Source organism: Choloepus didactylus, chromosome 3, assembly GCF_015220235.1.
Source record: "Choloepus didactylus isolate mChoDid1 chromosome 3, mChoDid1.pri, whole genome shotgun sequence".
NCBI classification, from domain to species: Eukaryota; Metazoa; Chordata; class Mammalia; order Pilosa; family Megalonychidae; genus Choloepus; species Choloepus didactylus.
In genome coordinates, this window is record NC_051309.1 from 171,289,914 (window position 1) to 171,299,706 (window position 9,793).

At 40.2% G+C, this 9,793-nt stretch overlaps 1 pseudogene; it reads right to left on the reverse strand.

Moving 5' to 3' along the window:
* Positions 1 to 8,241: 8,241 nt before the first annotated feature.
* LOC119528889 lies at positions 8,242 to 9,511 on the reverse strand (annotated as a pseudogene).
* Positions 9,512 to 9,793: the final 282 nt, after the last annotated feature.

Sequence of the window (9,793 nt, forward strand, 5' to 3'; positions counted from 1 at the left end):
AGCATAGGATTCAGTTTTATACATTCCCATCTTTTGACCTCCAACTTTCCTTCTGGTGACATATATGACTCTGAGCTTCCCCTTTCCACCTCATTCACACACCATTCGGCGCTGTTAGTTATTCTCACATCTTGCTACCAACACCCCTGTTCATTTCCAAACATTTAAGTTCATCCTAATTGAACATTCTGCTCATACTAAGCAACCACTCCCCATTCTTAAGCCTCGTCCTGTATCTTGGTACCTTATATTTCATGTCTATGAGTTTACATATTATAATTAGTTCCTATCAGTGAGACCCTGCAATAATTCTCCTTATGTGTCTGGCTTATTTCACTCAGTATATTGCCCTCGAGGTATTGTCATCAACCCATTTTTTTTTAATATGGTTTTGTTCACTCACCATACATTCCATCCCAAGTAAATAATCGATGGTTTCCTGCATGGTCATACATTTATGTGTTCACCACCTTCACTACTATCTATATAAGGGCATCTACATTTCTTCCACAAGGCAGGAGGGAGAGTCAAAGAAGGTAGAGAGGCAAAAGAAAGAGGAAAAAAAAATGACAGCTAGGAAGCAGAAAAAGGAAAAATAACCTTAAATCAAAGTAGAATAAAGAATCAGACAATACCACCAATATCAAGTGTCTAACATGCCTCCCCTATCCCCCCCTCTTATCTGCATTCACCTTGGTATATCACCTTTGTTACATTAAAGGAAGCATAATACAATGATTCTATTAGTTACAGTCTCTAGTTTATGCTGATTACATCCCTCCCCCAATTCCTCCCCATTTTTAACACCTTGCAAGATTGACATTTGCTTGTTCTCCCTCGTAAAAGAACATATTTGTACATTTTATCACAATTGTTGAATACTCTAGATTTCACCAAGTTACAGTCCCAGTCTTTATCTTTCCTCCTTTCTTGTGGTGTCTCACATGCTCCCCACCTTCCTCTCTCAACCGTATTCGTAGTTACCTTTGTTCAGTGTACTTACATTGTTGTGCTACCATCTCCCAAAATTGTGTTCCAAACCACGTACTCCTGTCTTCTATCACCCTGTAGTGCTCCCTTTAGTATTTCCTGTAGGACAGGTGTCTTGTTCACAAAGTCTCTCATTGTCTGTTTGTCAGAAAATATTTTGAGCTCTCCCTCATATTTGAAGGACAGCTTTGCTGGATACAGGATTCTTGGTTGGCGGTTTTTCTCTTTCAGTATCTTAAATATATCACACCACTTCCTTCTTGCCTCCATGGTTTCTGCTGAGAGATCTGCACATAGTCTTATTAAGCTTCCTTTGTTTGTAATGGATTGCTTTTCTCTTGCTGCTTTCAGGATTCTCTCTTTGTCTCTGACATTTGATAATCTGATTATTAAGTGTCTTGGCATAGGCCTATTCATATCTCTTCTGTTTGGAGTATGCTGTGCTTCTTGGATCTGTAATTTTATGTCTTTCATAAGAGATGGGAAATGTTCATTAATTATTTCCTCTATTATTGCTTCTGCCCCCTTTCCCTTCTCCTCTCCTTCTGGGACACCAATGATACGTACATTATTGTACTTTGCTTCATCCTTGAGTTCCCGGAGACGTTGCTCATATTTTTTCATTCTTTTCTCCATCTGCTCCTTTGCTTGTAGGCTTTCAGGTGTTTTGTTCTCCAGTTCCTGAGTGTTTTCTTCTGCCTCTTGAGATCTGCTGTTATATGTTTCCATTGTGTCTTTCATCTCGTGTGTTGTGCCTTTCATTTCCATAGATTCTACTAGTTGTTTTTTTGAACTTTTGATTTCTGTCATATACATGTCCAGTGCTTCCTTTACAGCCTCTATCTCTTTTGCAATATCTTCTCTAAACTTTTTGAATTGATTTAGCATTAGTTGTTTAAATTCCTGTATCTCAGTTGAAGTGTACGTTTGTTCCTTTGACTGGGCCATAACTTTGTTTTTCTTAGTGTAGATTTTAATTTTCTGTTGTCTAGCCATGGTTTCCTTGGTTATCCAAATCAGGTTTTCCCAGACCAGAACAGGCTCAGGTCCCAGAGGGAAGAAATATTCAGTATCTGGTTTCCCTGTGAGTGTGTCTTAGAAAATTGCTCCACCCTTTGATGCCTCAGGTCACTGTGCTTTTCTGCCCAGCAGGTGATGCCTGTTAGCCTATAATTCTTGACTGGTGTGAGGAGGTATGTTCCCCCAGGCTCTGGGGTCTGGTTCTGAATGGAAAGGGCCCCACCCCTTTCCTCCTAGAGAAGACAGACCCCCCAGGTGGAGGTCATTAGCATTTCAATGGTCTTGTTCTCTGCTTGTGCTGTCTCTACCCTTCCTAGAGTCACAGCCCTGGAAGCTGAAAATGACTGGGGCTTTCTCCACTGAGCCAAAAAAGAAACAGATAGTCCCCTTTAGACCCAGTCCAAGGCAACCCTCCGGCTCTCCCAGGTCAGTCGTCACCCAAAGCCTCTGTCTGTTTTTTGGGGATGTGTACCTATAGGAGCAGTTCACACTCGCTACTTAAAACCCCAGTTGGAGCTCAGCTGAGCTGTATTCACTTGCTGGGAGAGAGCTTCTCTCTGGCACCACGAGGCTTTGCAGCTCGGGCTATGGAGGAGGTGGTCTCGAGACTTGGATCTGCAGGTTTTACTTACAGATTTTATGCTGTGTTCTCAGGCATTCCTCCCAATTCAGGTTGGTGTATGATGAATGGATGGTCTCGTTTGTCCCCCCGCAGTTATTCTGGATTATTTACTAGTTGTTTCTGTTTTTTTGTAGTTGTTCCAGGGGGACTACTTAGCTTCCACTTCTCTCTATGCCGCCATCTTGCCCGAGTCCGGTAGGAACTTCTTTAAAAAGATACTAATTGCATTTTGTTAATAACAAATGATAGCTAAAGTTTCTTCAGTGTTTTTTATGGGCAGAAATTAAGCTGATCATTTTACATATATTTTACATAAATTTTGAATAGATTATTACACATATGTTGGTTAGGTTATTTTTCCATGTCTATGAAGTGGAAATTAGAAAAGGTAGATTCTATCAAACACTTTGCAGGATAAAGAAATATAACTTTTCCCCAATTTTTGAAATAAAGAGAATTGAGAAACACTAATAAAAATGGATGCCTGTGGACATAATATTACCTCTGTGCATGCTATTCAAGATGCATCAAATATCCATCTATGGGTCACGTTGATGACCAGCGTGAATCATTAGAGTAATGCTTATGCAAACTGACCTCATTACTTCCCCTTTTCCTGACTTATTAGTGGTTCAGTATTCATTCAGTGATAACAGAGAATTCTCTCAATTCTGCGTAGAGGAAGAAGCAATCACAATCATTCATTCATCCCATCCTTCAATATTTACTGAGGATCTACTAAGAACCAAAATCTGTTCAAAAACATAACAAATTACCTACTCTCCAGGAACTTATATTTTATTACACCTGGGCAATTCAGTTTTTTTCAGTGTTACCAAGAAGTTATTTTTCAGCCAATATTTCTTCCTATAATAAATTTTGTTGAGAACAATTTTAGACGTTGTACAAACATTCCAGGAAACAAAACTGTGGGGTCAAAATAATCAGGTCAAAACTTGCTTCCCTACAGCGTGTTTCCTTTATTGTGATAACACACCACTTTTTCAGTCCAAGGCCATGTAAGTTCATTTGGGGTTCCTTCCTGGGCTATCTCACAACAAGCAGTTGTGCAGTCAATGCATTCCCATGCGCATCTGTAGAAGCATTTGCCTCCGTCACACAGCCATGCTTTCTGTCTAAATCGCATTTCAGTCTATATTATTGACCACTGTTTTACAATGCTGAATACTATCTCATATATAATACTGACTTTAAAATGCCTCTACCTAGGGAGCCCATTAGCCAGCAGCAGGAATTGCAGCCATGTGTGTTTGCAATAGGGTGGATGCCAAAGCCTATTATTAGGCAGGATGAATGCATGCTTTCTGCACATATACCCTACTCACTGTTCATCCAAGCTAGTATCACTGATTTCCTGAACCCTGGGAACTAGATATGCTAAACAGTTTACTTGCCCTGTCTCCATTTTGTTCAGCAGATGGCTGGCTGTTTGTGTTACATACAAGAAGTAAGTGGATGATCTATAAATAAAAAGTACATTAAGCACCTTTTTGCCTAGTACTCTACAGATTCTTTTTCTTTTTTTTATGTTAATATGGAAGTAGCTCCTGTCACAGGTTTTCTTTTATGAATGCAAATTTAATGCTTGTTATATCCATGGTAAGAACAGGATGATTAAGACAAGAATTCATGCCAGCTGTTTCAACTTCACCAATATGCTGCCTCTGTTTCCTTTTTAGAGGAATGCAAGTCTTGCTCAGCTAAAACCAATGAATTTCACAAGGTTGTTTTGTTAATTTCTCCAAATAAAATTATCAGTTCCATAGGGGTAAATAACAGGTGTGGTTCTCACAGGTTGACAAACCTCAACGATGATGTGTTCTAGAGGCTCAAGGACCTCAGGGCAAGGTTTAAACTTACGATAAGGATTAAAGAATTTGCTATGAAATGTTCTGGAAGGAAGCTCAAAAGATGAAAGATGCATAAAGTAAATTACAAGCATAAATGCTTCCTGGAAATAAAAATGTCTTTGGTGTCCTGAGGAATTGTAACGGAAGCCAAAACCTTTATTAAACTGATTTAAGGCTTGTAGCTCTTTTTCCCCAATAATTATTTAAGGGACTTATGTCACCATTCTGATAATGATAACCATTGATAGAAACTCTTATAAGCATGTAGAAAATGTGAGTTCATTTACTCCTTTTATAAGCATGTGGAAAATGTGAGTTCATTTACTCTTGTAAAGATATCACTTACCTTTAGAACTGCTTCCTAAGCAGAGTTTAAAGCTCAAACTACAGGCAACATTCATATATGCAGCTAGATATTAAACTGGTTTGTATAAGACTGTATTCTTTGTGTATTCTCAGTGGGTCATTTAGAAAAGCATTTCTATTAAGTGTAAAGGCAAGCTAATGAAGTAAACCCTTGACAATTTTAACTGAATAAAAAATAGCAAACTGATTGCTATAGTGAGCAACTTCCTAAAGAAGGCAAACGGTAATAATAATAAATAATGTGTGAACAATAAATAATATAAATAATGTGAAGTTCTGAGGATATTTTTTAAGGATACAAGGATATTGAACTTGTACCATCACAAATTATGTCAATCTGTGATTTTATCGACCATGAAATCTGCTAATAGTTATTCTTTCAATAGGAGAAATATTAAGTTGCTATTCTTTTGCAGAACAAAAGAAAAAAAACACACACAACATATGCAACAAATGCTGTAATTACTCCTTCAGTGATTATTTTCTTTCATATACAAAGCTATTCATTTTATATTTTTTCTTGAATTATGGTGGACAGAGAAAAATTTATGAATTTAAAATTACTCTGATAAGTAATTAAAGCTCAAGAAAATAAAGATATGGCTCCATTACTGTGGTGATTTGGAGCTATGTACCACAGAAAATCATATTCTTAAACTTAATCCATTCCTGTGGGTGTGAATCATTGTGAATAGGACATTTTGATGAGGTTACTTCAGATATGGTGTGGCCCCAGATGGGTATAATCTTATTACTGAAGTCCTTATAGGGAAGGTCACAAAAAGAGAAAGCCACAAAGGGTGTCTCCAGAAGCTCAAAGTCAACAACATAACCCAGAATAGAAGGGAGAGGCCAGGAGACATTGCCATGTGACAGAGCCAAGGACCAAGGATCACCAGCAGCCAGTCCCAGAACACCAGTCTTTAGGAAGAAAGTATTGCCTTCATCATGCCTTGATTTGGCCTTCTCCTAGCCTCAGAACCATCAGCCAATAATATCCCATTATTTAAGCCAATCAATGGAATGGTATTTACTTTAGCAACAAGGAAGCTAAAACAATTAATAATCTGCCAGTTTACATAGCAAGCATCAGGAGCCCTCACAGGTCCATGGTGATGATCCAAAGCTGCTGAGAGCAGAGGACACATGCATAATATGACTTCACATAACACAGATGAAAAAAAAAATGTAAGAAGTGGGAGATTCCCATATCAAACAAAGAAACCAAGCATTTGGGGGTGGGAGAGCCACACTTGGCAGTGTATTGAATTCACAAAGCTAAATTGGTACATACTCTAGTCCATGTATTTCTCCATGGTCCACACCCCATAACGTTTTCATATTGTCATGGTTTCCTAGGGCTGTCATAATGAAGTAACACAAACTGGGTAGCTCAAAACAACAGGAATTTATTGGCTCACTGTTCTGGAGGCTAGAAGTCAAAAATCGAGCTAACAGCAGGGCTGTGCTTCCTCTGAAGGTTCTGGCAGTGGTTTGTCAGCGTTCTGTGGCTTGTGGTATACTCAGTCTCTCTGGCCATTGTCTCTCTTGTCAGTCTCTGTCCAAATTTCCTCTTCTTATAAGGACACTAGTCATATTGGATTAGGGCCCACCTTAATCCAGTTTGGCTCCTTAACTAATAGCTTCTTCAAAGATCCTATTTCCCAATAAGATAATATTCACAGAATCAGGAGTTAGGACTTAAACATACCTTTTTGGGAGACACAATTTAATCCATAACACACATATTCTTTCTGCCCCAAATACTCTTCTCTTCCCCCAAACTTTCCCCACTTCTCAGGGATTTCAGCAGGGACTGTCTCTGCACACTGTTGTGTTCCCATTGCCAACCATATATTAGGGTCTTTCTATCTGTATTTTGAGTTAACAATTGCACTGTAACTACTAGAGAGTCAACAATAATAAAATTAGGATTTCTGCCTTGAGAGGCTTAGAGAATGAAATACTTCAAGTGAACTTCCAGTAAGGTTTGCTTTGTTAGACAGTTGAAACAACCTTGTCTCTTTTGGTAATTTTAATCAGATAAGCACTAAACCATCTCTTCATGTGAAAGGCATCCTCCTGAGCATAGAAGAAAGAGAAGCAAGCCTATTTTTCCCGTCAATCCCATTACATCATCTCTAATGGGAACTCCTCTGGAGGGGAGGACAAAGTCACAGCAATCTCCCATGAGCAAGGAAAGGTGCCTATGCCTGCTCTGCAGAAAGGATCAGCTATTGGATTATTGGGATCCTTTTAGTCGTAACTCATATCCATCCTATTAATTCCTCATGTTTCATAAAAGGGAAATTAAAGACGATTAAGTCATGATAAAGAATGAAAAATGTTGGGAGAAAAACACAATTTTGCAGCCAACACTTATAATGCATTTTACTGGAAAAATGTAAGGCTAACAGGATTCTAGATAATAAAACTCTCATTTCTTTCTGTTCCTATGAAGAGGAAGGGATCAAATAACAATATATACCTACTTCAAAAAAAATGAGAACAGTATCAAAACTAATTTAAATTTAAAAATGCCCTAGTTTCCTCTTATTGTCATTATTACCATGGTTATTAACTGTACTTGCTCTGGAATCAAGGTCCTCGTTTGAATCCTGGCTCTTCCACTTATTTGCTGTTTGCCTTTTGGGGGGTTACTTGATTTCTCAGTGCCTTGGTTTCCTTATCATAAAAATGGGGGAAATATTAAATGAATTATTTAATTAAGAGTGTATAGAAGAATATTTGCACAAAGTAGTAGTGATTAAAGATAAGCTATCACTATTAAAATTATATAAATGATTGCTATTATTTTAACCAATGAATAATAAAGTCGTTGTCTGAATAACACTATCTGACTCTTCATAGTATTTCATTTCCTCACTGTTCTTAAAATCATTTAATGATAGCCTCTTGCTCCTTGGATAAAGTTTGTGTTTCCAAGAATTGCCATGCAAGAGATTTCATGATCTCACTGCTACTTGCAGATTCCAAATGACCCTGATCTTTGTTGCTCCAGATCTTTGCTCATGCTCTTTCTTCTCCTTGATGTCCACTTTTCCACCATCCTTATCCCTCTTCTCTTATTCCCATCATGGATCCTCTCCTAGTGTTATTTTTTTCACCATAGATCATCATTGTCTCATTATATATCTTATTATTATATTAACATTTTTTCACTCATTTAAAGTGAATAGAAATTGCAATTCTACAGTAGTACTTTATAGTCTCGGTGATCCATGAGTTCTGAATGTAAGATGAAATCCCCTGGAAGTAACTGTTGGTCAATAGTTGATCCGAAATGCTGGGCATCTTTCAGCGGCCTGCACCACCTCACTGCAGCCAGCAGAGCTGCCTGCTCTCCACCACTTAGATCTGCATGTGCCCCAGGCATTTGTACGTCGGGTTTTCATAACCATGGTTCTGCCTCTTGTTCAGGTGATGCTCTTCCAGGGTGAGCATTGGGGTCAACCTCCACGAGGCCGAGGCTGAGATGCTGTACTGCCTCTTTCTCAGCATCTCCACACTAATGACTACTACCATGGCACTGTAACCACCAGCAGCTGATGAGGGTGCTGCTCTTCAGACTGAACTCATCCTGCAGCAGCCCCACAGATTCCAGCCATCCTGCAGGCCTCCAACTCTCAGCATTGAAAATCATTTCCTTAACATTCAGAGTTTCATTGATCATATTTTCATCCACTTTATTCTTACTGTTGGTCACTTTCTCCGGGGCCCCTATCAGCCCTGGGTCCTGCTTTCTCACGCCCAATCTTTCCATCTCAGGTAGGGATGGGTAAGGGTGGAGCGGGTGGAACGGCAGGATCTCGTCTCTCTCTTCAGAGCTCCCCTGGATGTCCGCTGGGGTCTCTGAGATGGAGGCCGTGAACTGGTCCATTTCTGCCAACTGTTCTTGAAGGAGCTCATCGATTTCCTCTTGAATTTCCTGGACTATGTAAGGTACTTTGTAGAGCAGACGAAATCTGGTTCCTCTTCTCTTCAATCACATGGAGATATGTCAGCACCTGGGACTTCAACTTGACCACTTTTTCGGGGTCAAGATCCTGCCCGTGCTAATAGTGCTCCATGCGTGCAGGCGGTCTTTCTTCCAATATAACGGCACAAGGTCTGGAGATTGGGATGGGGCTGGGGTGGGTCAGACTGCAAGGCTGCCAGATAATCCTCCAGAGTCCCGACTTCTTTACCCCATCCATTCAGTTGCGGTGCTTAATCTCCAGCTCCTCTTCAGTCTTCTGGAAGCGGGCGTGCTCTTATCATCTGCAAAGGTCTCGACATAACACATCACATCATTAGTTGGCTGAGGAGTTGGAGGAACTTTAAGGTCGTGGGTGATCCTGTCGGACGCGGTCCCATGCCTACTAGGCTCGGTTGAGTTCTCATCAGTGTCCTTTGCACCAATTGTCAGTACTGACGGGCTGGTTTGCTTCCATCACATTCGTGATCTGTAGGTCGAAATACACCTTCTGACAGTACTGAAGAACTGTTTCCTTTGTTCCGAGTCAGCTCGTGGTGCCCGTCGAGTTTGGCTCCCATTTCCAGGACTGAACACTCTCATCCTTATTTATCTGAGGCTCGGCGACAGCAAATCCTGTCTGGCATTGGCTGCAAGAGCCTCCATGTAGCGGCCAGCGATGTGGAGGACCCCGCAAGCAGCAGCAGCAGGAGCCTACGCATGGCCCGGTTCTCGGTCACAGCATCCCTCCGACCACATTGCTGCAGCCACGACCCAGTAACATCTCCTAGCACTTTCTTAACCCTATTCTAGCACTATATTGAAATTATCTCTTTGTTATACCGTAAGCAGCTTAAGGGCAGGAATAGTGCTTGAGTTTTCACTCCTATATCCTCTGGACCTAACTCAATCACTTCACATGGTAGGTGTTCAGTAAATGTTTGGTAA